The following is an 8,590-nucleotide window of genomic DNA, read 5'->3' on the forward strand; positions in this document are numbered from 1 at the left end:
AAACTTTTCCAAAAAGCATAGTAATGGTGGGGAGGAAAAGTGTTCATTTCATTGCCACAGTTCTAGAGTTTAGGCACAGCTTCCTGGTATTTCCTGAGATAATGTCATATAGCACATTGTATTTGTTAAGCAATCCATTTATGGGGAACCTGGGTGGCTCAGTTGGTTAAGTGTCTGCCTTTGGCTCAGGTCATGATTCTGGAGTCCCAGGATCAAGCCCAGAGGTGTTGAGACTTCCTGCTCAGTGGGGTGTCTGCTTCTCCCTCTCCCTCTGCTCCTCCCTGCCCCCACCTCGAGCTTGCACAGGCTCAAGTGTGCTCTCTGTATCTCTCACTCATGTTCTTTCCCAAATGAATAAAATTTTTTTTAAAAAATCCATTTATATGTTATTCTATTTAAATATGTATTACCTTTTCAAAATGTCTGTGGAATAATCTCTCAGGTATGCACATAAGATTATTTTAAAATGACTAAAATTTTCAGGGCAGGCATATAAATCTTTGAGTTTTTAACCCTCATTAAGTCTTTTAGCCTATCTCTCTGACTTAATTGCTATCAATTGGTCAATTGAATTTTTTTTTTTTTTTTCAAAATAACAGCAATTATTCTGCCCTGGTCAGGTTATTACATAATTTTTAAAAGTCAAGTAATCATCTTGAATGATTAATTACCTTTTTCTAGGCTATGCAATTTAGCATTTTATAATTTCAGTTTTGCTCCTTTTTGGGCTATCTAGACTTCAAACTCATATAATTTGCCTATACAGTTTAAACAAACAATTTACAAAACCTAACAGTACCTAGGCTCAAGATAAGAGAATAAGTCCAATTTAGGATCTAAAAGACAATACAGATATTATCTATCTAGGTCAACATCTCTTTATAAGATTGAGGTTATTTGTATCTAGAGGGCATCCACGACATGTCCAAGGTTACTCAACTAATTAGTTACAGAGCTGGGATTAGACCTTTCCTGCCAATTCAGTTTTGTGTCCTTCCTTTCTGGGTTATATGTGGTTGGTCTTTTTTACAAAGTTGCAAGCAACCGTGCTATTTGAGGAATATAATTATCCAGATACACAGAATGAAGAAATTATTTTTTACAAATGTTCTTAGTTTAGCCCTGAAAAATCTAATTAAAATGAATCATGTGTACTGAAAACATGGAATTAAAAACAGGAAGGAACTGGTTCAGGCGACTCTTAAGAACACCTCACAATAAGTGTCTGCTATCTTTCAGAGAATTTCATTTCTCTGGTCACAACCTCTAGACTTGAAAGTTAAGGAATTTCTCTTTTTTTCCAGCTTTACTGAATTGGCGTAATATAATGGGCGTAATATTGAGTAGGTTTAAGATATACAACGTGATGGTTTGATATATGTATATATTGTAAAATGATTACCATAATAAGGGTAACACATCTAACATCTTACATAGTTAAAATTGTGTGTATCTGTGTGTAGGGAACTTTAAAGATCTACCCTCTTAGCAACTTTTAAATGTACAACACAGTATTAACTATAGTCACCATGCTGTATATTACTTCTCCAGGACTTACTTGTGTTATAACTTACAACATTATTTATTGCATTTGCATTCTTTTATTGGTCTGATTTCATTTCAAAAAATAGAGAAAAATAATTGCATTAGACTATAATACTACAGATTATAGTGTCCTGAATAAATTCTCTGACATAGGTGCAACAAGAATTATTTTTAGTATTGTTATGTAATAAATAAGAGAAAATTTTCAAAGTGAACAAGTTAGATAAAATAATTTTTAGTCAAATGGTAATACACTGTCGGGGAGGAATAATTCCCTCTGTCCTTCAAGGTCCTTCTAGATGGACTAAGAATTAAATTGATAATGAGACAGATTAACAAGAGAAAATCAAGGGCACCTGGGTGGCTTAGTCATTAAGTGGCTGTCTTGGGCTCAGGTCATGATCTGTCCTGGGATCCAGCAGGGCATCAAGCTCACTGCTCAGCTGGAAGCCTGCTCTTCCTCCTCCTGTTCCCCTGCTTGTATGCCCTCCTTTACTGTCTCTCTCTCTCTCTCTGTCAAATAAATAAATAAAATCTTAAAAACAAAACAAAAAAACGAGAAAATCAAAGTTAATAGCATACATACTGATGGGACTCCACACAGCCATGGAAATTCCAAAGACAGTGACGCAGCATGAAGATTATATGAAGTAAGGAGAGGGATAGGGTCTGAGGATACAAGGGGGAAAAGACCTGTAGCGAGAAGGTAAAAGGAGATGTTGGGAGAACAAGTCTGCCCTGCCTTACACAGATAAATTTCTTAGATAAAGAGGAGTCTCTGTTCATAGCTCAATTCCTAGTTTAAAAAAAAAAAAAGGCAGTTGAGGGGCACGTAAAGAGCTTTTTCTGAATCTGCTGGGTTTGGATTGCTTTTAATTAATAATGTTCATGCCAAAGTGGCCCATCTTGGGGTGGCCTGCCCTTGGTCACTACAACACCATCTGTGTAAGATGTAGAAATAAATGGAATTGAAATGGAGAGTCATTTCCTGATACCTTAATAAAAATTAGCTAATCAATAGAGGGGGTACTTTTTGTAATTTATATTAGAGACAGATATTTTGGCAAGTAGTTTTCTCCTTTTATTTTTTTTTTATTTTTATTTATTTATTTTTTTAGAGAGAGAATTTTTTTTTAAGATTTTATTTATTTATTTGACAGAATTCACAAGTAGGCAGAGAGGCAAGCAGAGAGAGAGGCAGAAGCAGGCTTCCCACTGAGCAGAGAGCCAGATGAGGGGCTCCATCCCAGGACCCTGAAATCATGACCTGAGCTGAAGGCAGAGGCTTAACCCACTGAGCCACCCAGGTGCCCCCAGTTTTCTCCTTTTAAATAGGCTCTCATGGCACAATACTCAAACTTTAGTTCAGGTTTGCCTTCAGCCATACACAAAAACACTGAAAATTGTGATGATGTTATAATCACTGAATCTAATTGCTTATGAATACTATATTGGGAGTGAAAATAACAGAATTTTAAATTAAGATAAGGATACCAAGACAATTTGAATACAACTAAAAAATGATTTCTTGTTTTCTCATGCCTCTGATTCATTGAGCTGATGCATTTTGTCCTCTAATTACTTTTGAAAATTTCCATCATTGGCATTGATCACTCAGCTGTTATTTGTACTAAAAAAGTGGTTTTTTTGTTCCCTCAAAATGCATGACTGCTTAGGAAATACACTGTATGCAAATTATATAAAATATTATTTATTTCCTGGAGTAACGGAACTGATGATAATTGTGTATCTTAATTAATGAAATTCTTGGAAACTTTATCCTATGGACGCAGACCACCAAATGAATTATAAACAAATACCAATTTGAGAAGAAGGTAATGAAACTAGGAACAATATGACCTTGCAAACAAATTACTTATTTCTACCTTGTTTTCCTATTTAATTTTCAATTTCTACCATTTCACTTTTTATCTAAGATATTTATATTCTTTGGAATATTTTACACATGATCCATTTAAAAATTGGTTGCCTGCTTAAAGTATCTGTCTTAATAATCTCTCAGGCATGCAGTTAATATTGTTTTAAGGTTGTGGGCACTTAAACCTGTTACATTTCTTCTTTAAAACTGAATTTGATACCTTTGGTTTTCTAGTAGTTACCTGCATGCCTGTCACAAGCCCATTCTGTTGCAAGATTCTCTGACCCAAACCCAAATTTTCCAGCCTTTGTTTTCACTGGTTCTCTCAAGTCTTGATCTCTCTGGATCTTTTGTGTCCGAAGCTGAGTCTCACAAGATCCTCAGGTGATGTTTATGCTCATGATACTATGAGAAGCCCTGTTCCCAAAGAATGGTTCCACTGCATTTAGATGGATCTTGTAAGTGCCTGATGTCAAGGAGCAAGAATTCTTGTACCCTCAAAGGTCCCTCTAGCCAGCCTAAGAATTAAATTGACATGGGACAGATTACTCGGAGAAAATCAAATTTAATAGTATACCTACAGGGAATCTGTTACCAAACTGAAACTTGTCTGTGAAGCTGATGCACAGTAAGCCAGTGTCTGAGACACCACTTTTATTTATTTTTTCAAAGGTTTGTTTATCTATTTTAGAGGGAAGGAGAGAGCAGGAAAGCACATGGGGTGGGAGGAGGGGGAGAGGGAGGGAAAGTCTTTAGCCTACTCAGGGCTGAGCACAGGGAGCCTGATGTGGGACTCAGTCTCATCACCCTGAGATCATGATCTGAATCCAAACCAAGAGTCAGATGCTCAACTGACTGCACCACTCAGAGGCCCTGAGACACCACTTTTAAAACAAAGAAAACCTTATTATCAGAAAGGCAGCCCAACAAGAAGACAGGGGATCATTGCCAAAGCTGTCTCACTCTGCTGAGCCTAGGGACAGCTTATATACACGAGAGGATGGTGAAGTGTTTCTTGAAGACTTGAGACAGGGCGAGGGTGGGGTGGGGGAGTGTGGAAAACTTGAAATAATCTGGAGGTAAACATTTTTCCAGAGGATGAGGAATTGTTTGGAACCTGGTATGATTAGATACCTCAAGGCAAATTTTACCATTCAGTCCCCATTAGGCTTCTATGGTCAGTGGGTAAGTTGGGAAGTAGAAGTAAAAAGACAAAGTTAATGATTGATCTTGCGTGAGGTTAAGAGATGCATGAAACATAATGAAGTAGAGGACAAAACAGAATGTGCAGTTAAGTTAATGTAACTAATACAACTATAGTTCTGCTCATGCTTTTCAAACAGGTCCAGGGGGTACCTGAGCCCCTCATTGGGTTGAGGGTCTGCCTTCTGCCCAAGTCTTGATCTCTGGGTCCTAGGATTGACTCTCCTATCCCCACCCCAGTGGGGCTTCCTGCTCAGTGGGGAGTCTGCTGCTTCCTCTGCCCCTCCCACCTGCCACCCCACCCCCACTTGTGCTCTCTGTCAAATAGATAAAATCTTACACACACACACACACACACACACACACACACACACAAGTCCAGGAACCAAACATCCAGCCTTAAATCCACACAGACATGGAAATTCCAAAAACAGTCAGGCAAAATGAGGTATATATGTCATCCTGAACTAAGGAGAAAGGTGTAGGGGTCTGGGACTTCTGAGGAAGGGAATGCAATTTACAAGGCAATAAGAATAGGAGATGTTTGGTAATTAGCTGTTTACCCTGTAGCTCAGATAAAATTTAACTCTGCTAATAACGCTTATTCTGGGAAAGACCCCCAATTTAGATTCTTCTGTGTGGTTAAGGGAGGGGGAAAAACCTCTTGAGCCCACAGGGTCTCCATTGCCTTCAGCTCAAAATAATCTGCATGCCAAAGTAGTACATTCTGGGGAGGAACCCCTTCCCTGGTAAGTGCCAGGCAAAGGGTTAGATTTTTGATGTGTTGCCTCATGTAGTCCACACACACCACATCCTTACTATCATTCTGTTTCTTAAGAATTAAAAGATTTTTTTAGTATGGAAAATATAAAATACATACAATTATAGCGATAAACAAACACTAAATCCACCTGTATCCTTCTCCCAGGGTCAATAGTGCATAGCCAGACATTTTTGTGATTATTTCAAATCAAATCCCAATCATCATATCATTTTATCCTTAAATAGTTCAGTGTTTCTAAAACAAGCAGACTTTTTTTTGACACACCATAACACCATTACTACTAAAAATATTTTTTAGGTTATTCCTTAATATCATCAAACATGCAGGCAGTGTTCATATTTCCCTAATTGTCTCCTAATTGTGTGTTTGCTACCATTTCCAAGTACCTTTGTTTCAATTCGCATCTAAATAAGATTCATCCATTATGATTGTATGATATATCTTTTGACTATCTCGCTCTTTAATATTGTGATGTATAAGTGCTAAAATACAAAATTTAACTGAGTAAATGTAAAGATCTTATTGACTTTAGTCAATGAGTCATGAATCGGGCAGCATCCCATTAGTAAATAGACAGGTACCCAGAAGAGCTGTACAAAATGGAAGGATTTTATAGGCACACACAGGATGGGACATGGAGGGTATTAGTAAAAGAAAAGAAAGGATCATTTCAGTTAAGGTTACCTTCCCAGAGGGGAAGGCAAGGGGCTTTATCAGGCAGATTACCTCAGTAGTGTTGGTCAGGGCTGATTGGTTTAAAATTCCACTTCTGAGAAAGGTTGAAACTACAGTTTTTTGGTTTGTTGTCCTGGGGGATAAGTGACTCCACCTTGGGCTTGTTATGTTTCTTAACATAAGGAATATATATATTTAATCATTGGGATGATCAAGATGTATTTCTCATATATATTTGGTCTTTGCCCCCCATTTCTGGATCACAGCTCCCCAAACTGTTGGAACTCTTGGGTCTGTAAGAGCAGTGAGTGAAAGGTCCCCCAGTAATGGGTCCGTGATTAAAGGAGCGAGATGTATGATACAAAGCGGAGGTCAAGCAAAGCTTTATTCCAAGCCAAGCATCAAGAATCAAACCGAATGTCAGGGCCGCGCCTCTTACAGAGAGGGCGACCTCTCTCTGCTTCACAGACTAGCTTTTAAGGGCAAATGCCATGTGGTTGGGCCTGGCCATGCACAGGTGGCCAGTGAAATTGTAACACACAGAGAAAGCTACACAGTCATGCTACGTCACATATAAGTGACCAATTGAATTATAATTTACCGTAGTAGATACTTGAACTAGCCTATCACCTTGGTCAGAATTGGCGCCCAAAAGGCAGGACCCACACTCCTTGGTAGCTAGGGAGACAGTATGCGCCCCCACTGATTGGATACCTCCACCTGGCCTGAAGCACCCTTGTATTTGGGCTTTGTTACCTGGGACTGGTTTCCAGGACTTGTTTTTAAGTAAGTCCCCTGGGGGGAAGGGGGCAGGGGCAGTTTAAGTTTTACTGCATAAACAACAAAATTACTTTTAATCCAAGATGGAATCCCTCTGGCTAAATAGGCCCTTACAGTGAGAGCATCTTTTGTCATAATATTTGGTCCCTTGTCTTCAGTTCCTGAAATTACTTCAGAGCCATAAAGGTGAATGGGTGTCTTATTATTCCTAACAAGCCCTTTTCCAGCACAACTGGGTTTATGTTAATGAGGTGACTTTAGATTATATAAGACTGAAGAGTCACAGACCTGTACCTCTGAAACCAACAATACATTATATGTTAATTAAAAAAAAAAAAAATGTGTGCTGGGGCAAGTAGAGCTATAGGGCATGGATCACAGAAACTATCTGGGGACCTAAAATGACTTCTCTTGAGTCATGAAAGCTATGTCTCTGGTCGTTCTTTTTCTGGAGACCCTAACTCTTTCTGCTTACAAGTTCACTCTCAGATATTGTCCTTGGCCATGCCGCATGGGCCCAGTATTTTTCCAGTCTAGAGATTCTATTTGTTCACACTGCAAAACATTCTAGCAAGGCAAAGAACACATTACCATTGAACTCTTCTTAATAAACTAGACTTACTATGTAAAAAAGAAGAAGGAGGAGGAGGAGAAGAAGAAGAAAGGAAAGAAAGAAAGAAAGAAAGAAAGAAAATGAAGTGACTTTAGAAAAGTGTCTAAGGATGGGGTCTTGTTGCCAGGAGAACCAACCACATATCAGAGGTTTGGAATTTTCAGTCCCACTCCCTCTAATCCCCCACCCCTGACCTCAGGGGAGGGGAGAGGGGCGGGAGGTTGAAAAATCTCACCTATGTACGGTAACCTCCATTAAAGAAAAAGAAAGGGATTTGGAGAACTGGTTCAACAAACACCTGGAGACTCATGAAGAGTGGCGCACCCAGAGAGGGCATGGAAGCTCCCCACCCTTTCCCCTAATTTGCCCTTAGCATCTCTTCTGTCTGGCTGTTCCTGAGTTCTATCCTTTTATAATAAACTGGTGATCTAGTAAGTAAAATGTTTTCTGAGTTCTGTGAGCTGCTCTAACAAATTATTCAAGCCCAGAGAGCAGGTTATTGGATGCTCAGATCTATAGTTGGTCAGTTAGAAGTATAGGTGATGACCTGTGGGATCTGATACTATGTCTAGGTAGATAGTGGCAGAATAGAGTTAAACTGCAGGACACCCACCTGGCGTCCTGATCATTGGTTGATCCAATTGATCATTGGTGTCCTGACCCTGGGGGGAACCCCCACCACACACATACACTGGAACTGGGTGCCGAGCTAAATACTCTCCTTAAATCTCATTTAAACTCTAGGTTCCTATAAACGAATGTGTTGTTACTGCACTTTACAGAGGAGGAACCTGGAGCGCAGTATTTAAGTAAATTTGTTTGAGGCTAGGTAGCTAGTAAATGGCAGTACCAGAATTGAAGCCAGGCCTGTCCACTTCCATTGATTGTTCTCTGTATCATGTTACTGCACTTACGTTGCCCCATTTTATTTCTTCACTCTCATTTAGTTCATTGACTCCTTGCCTTCCTATTCATTCTTAAAGATTTTTCATCTTCACATGTATCTACTCGAAAAGCGCAAAATTTAAACTCTAGACCCCTGAGGAGTCAGATACACCCCCAGACGATGTCACTACCCTCCAAGAATAAGTTACTGAACGAGGAGAAACAG

Source organism: Meles meles, chromosome X (assembly GCF_922984935.1).
Source record: "Meles meles chromosome X, mMelMel3.1 paternal haplotype, whole genome shotgun sequence".
Lineage (NCBI taxonomy): Eukaryota > Metazoa > Chordata > Mammalia > Carnivora > Mustelidae > Meles > Meles meles.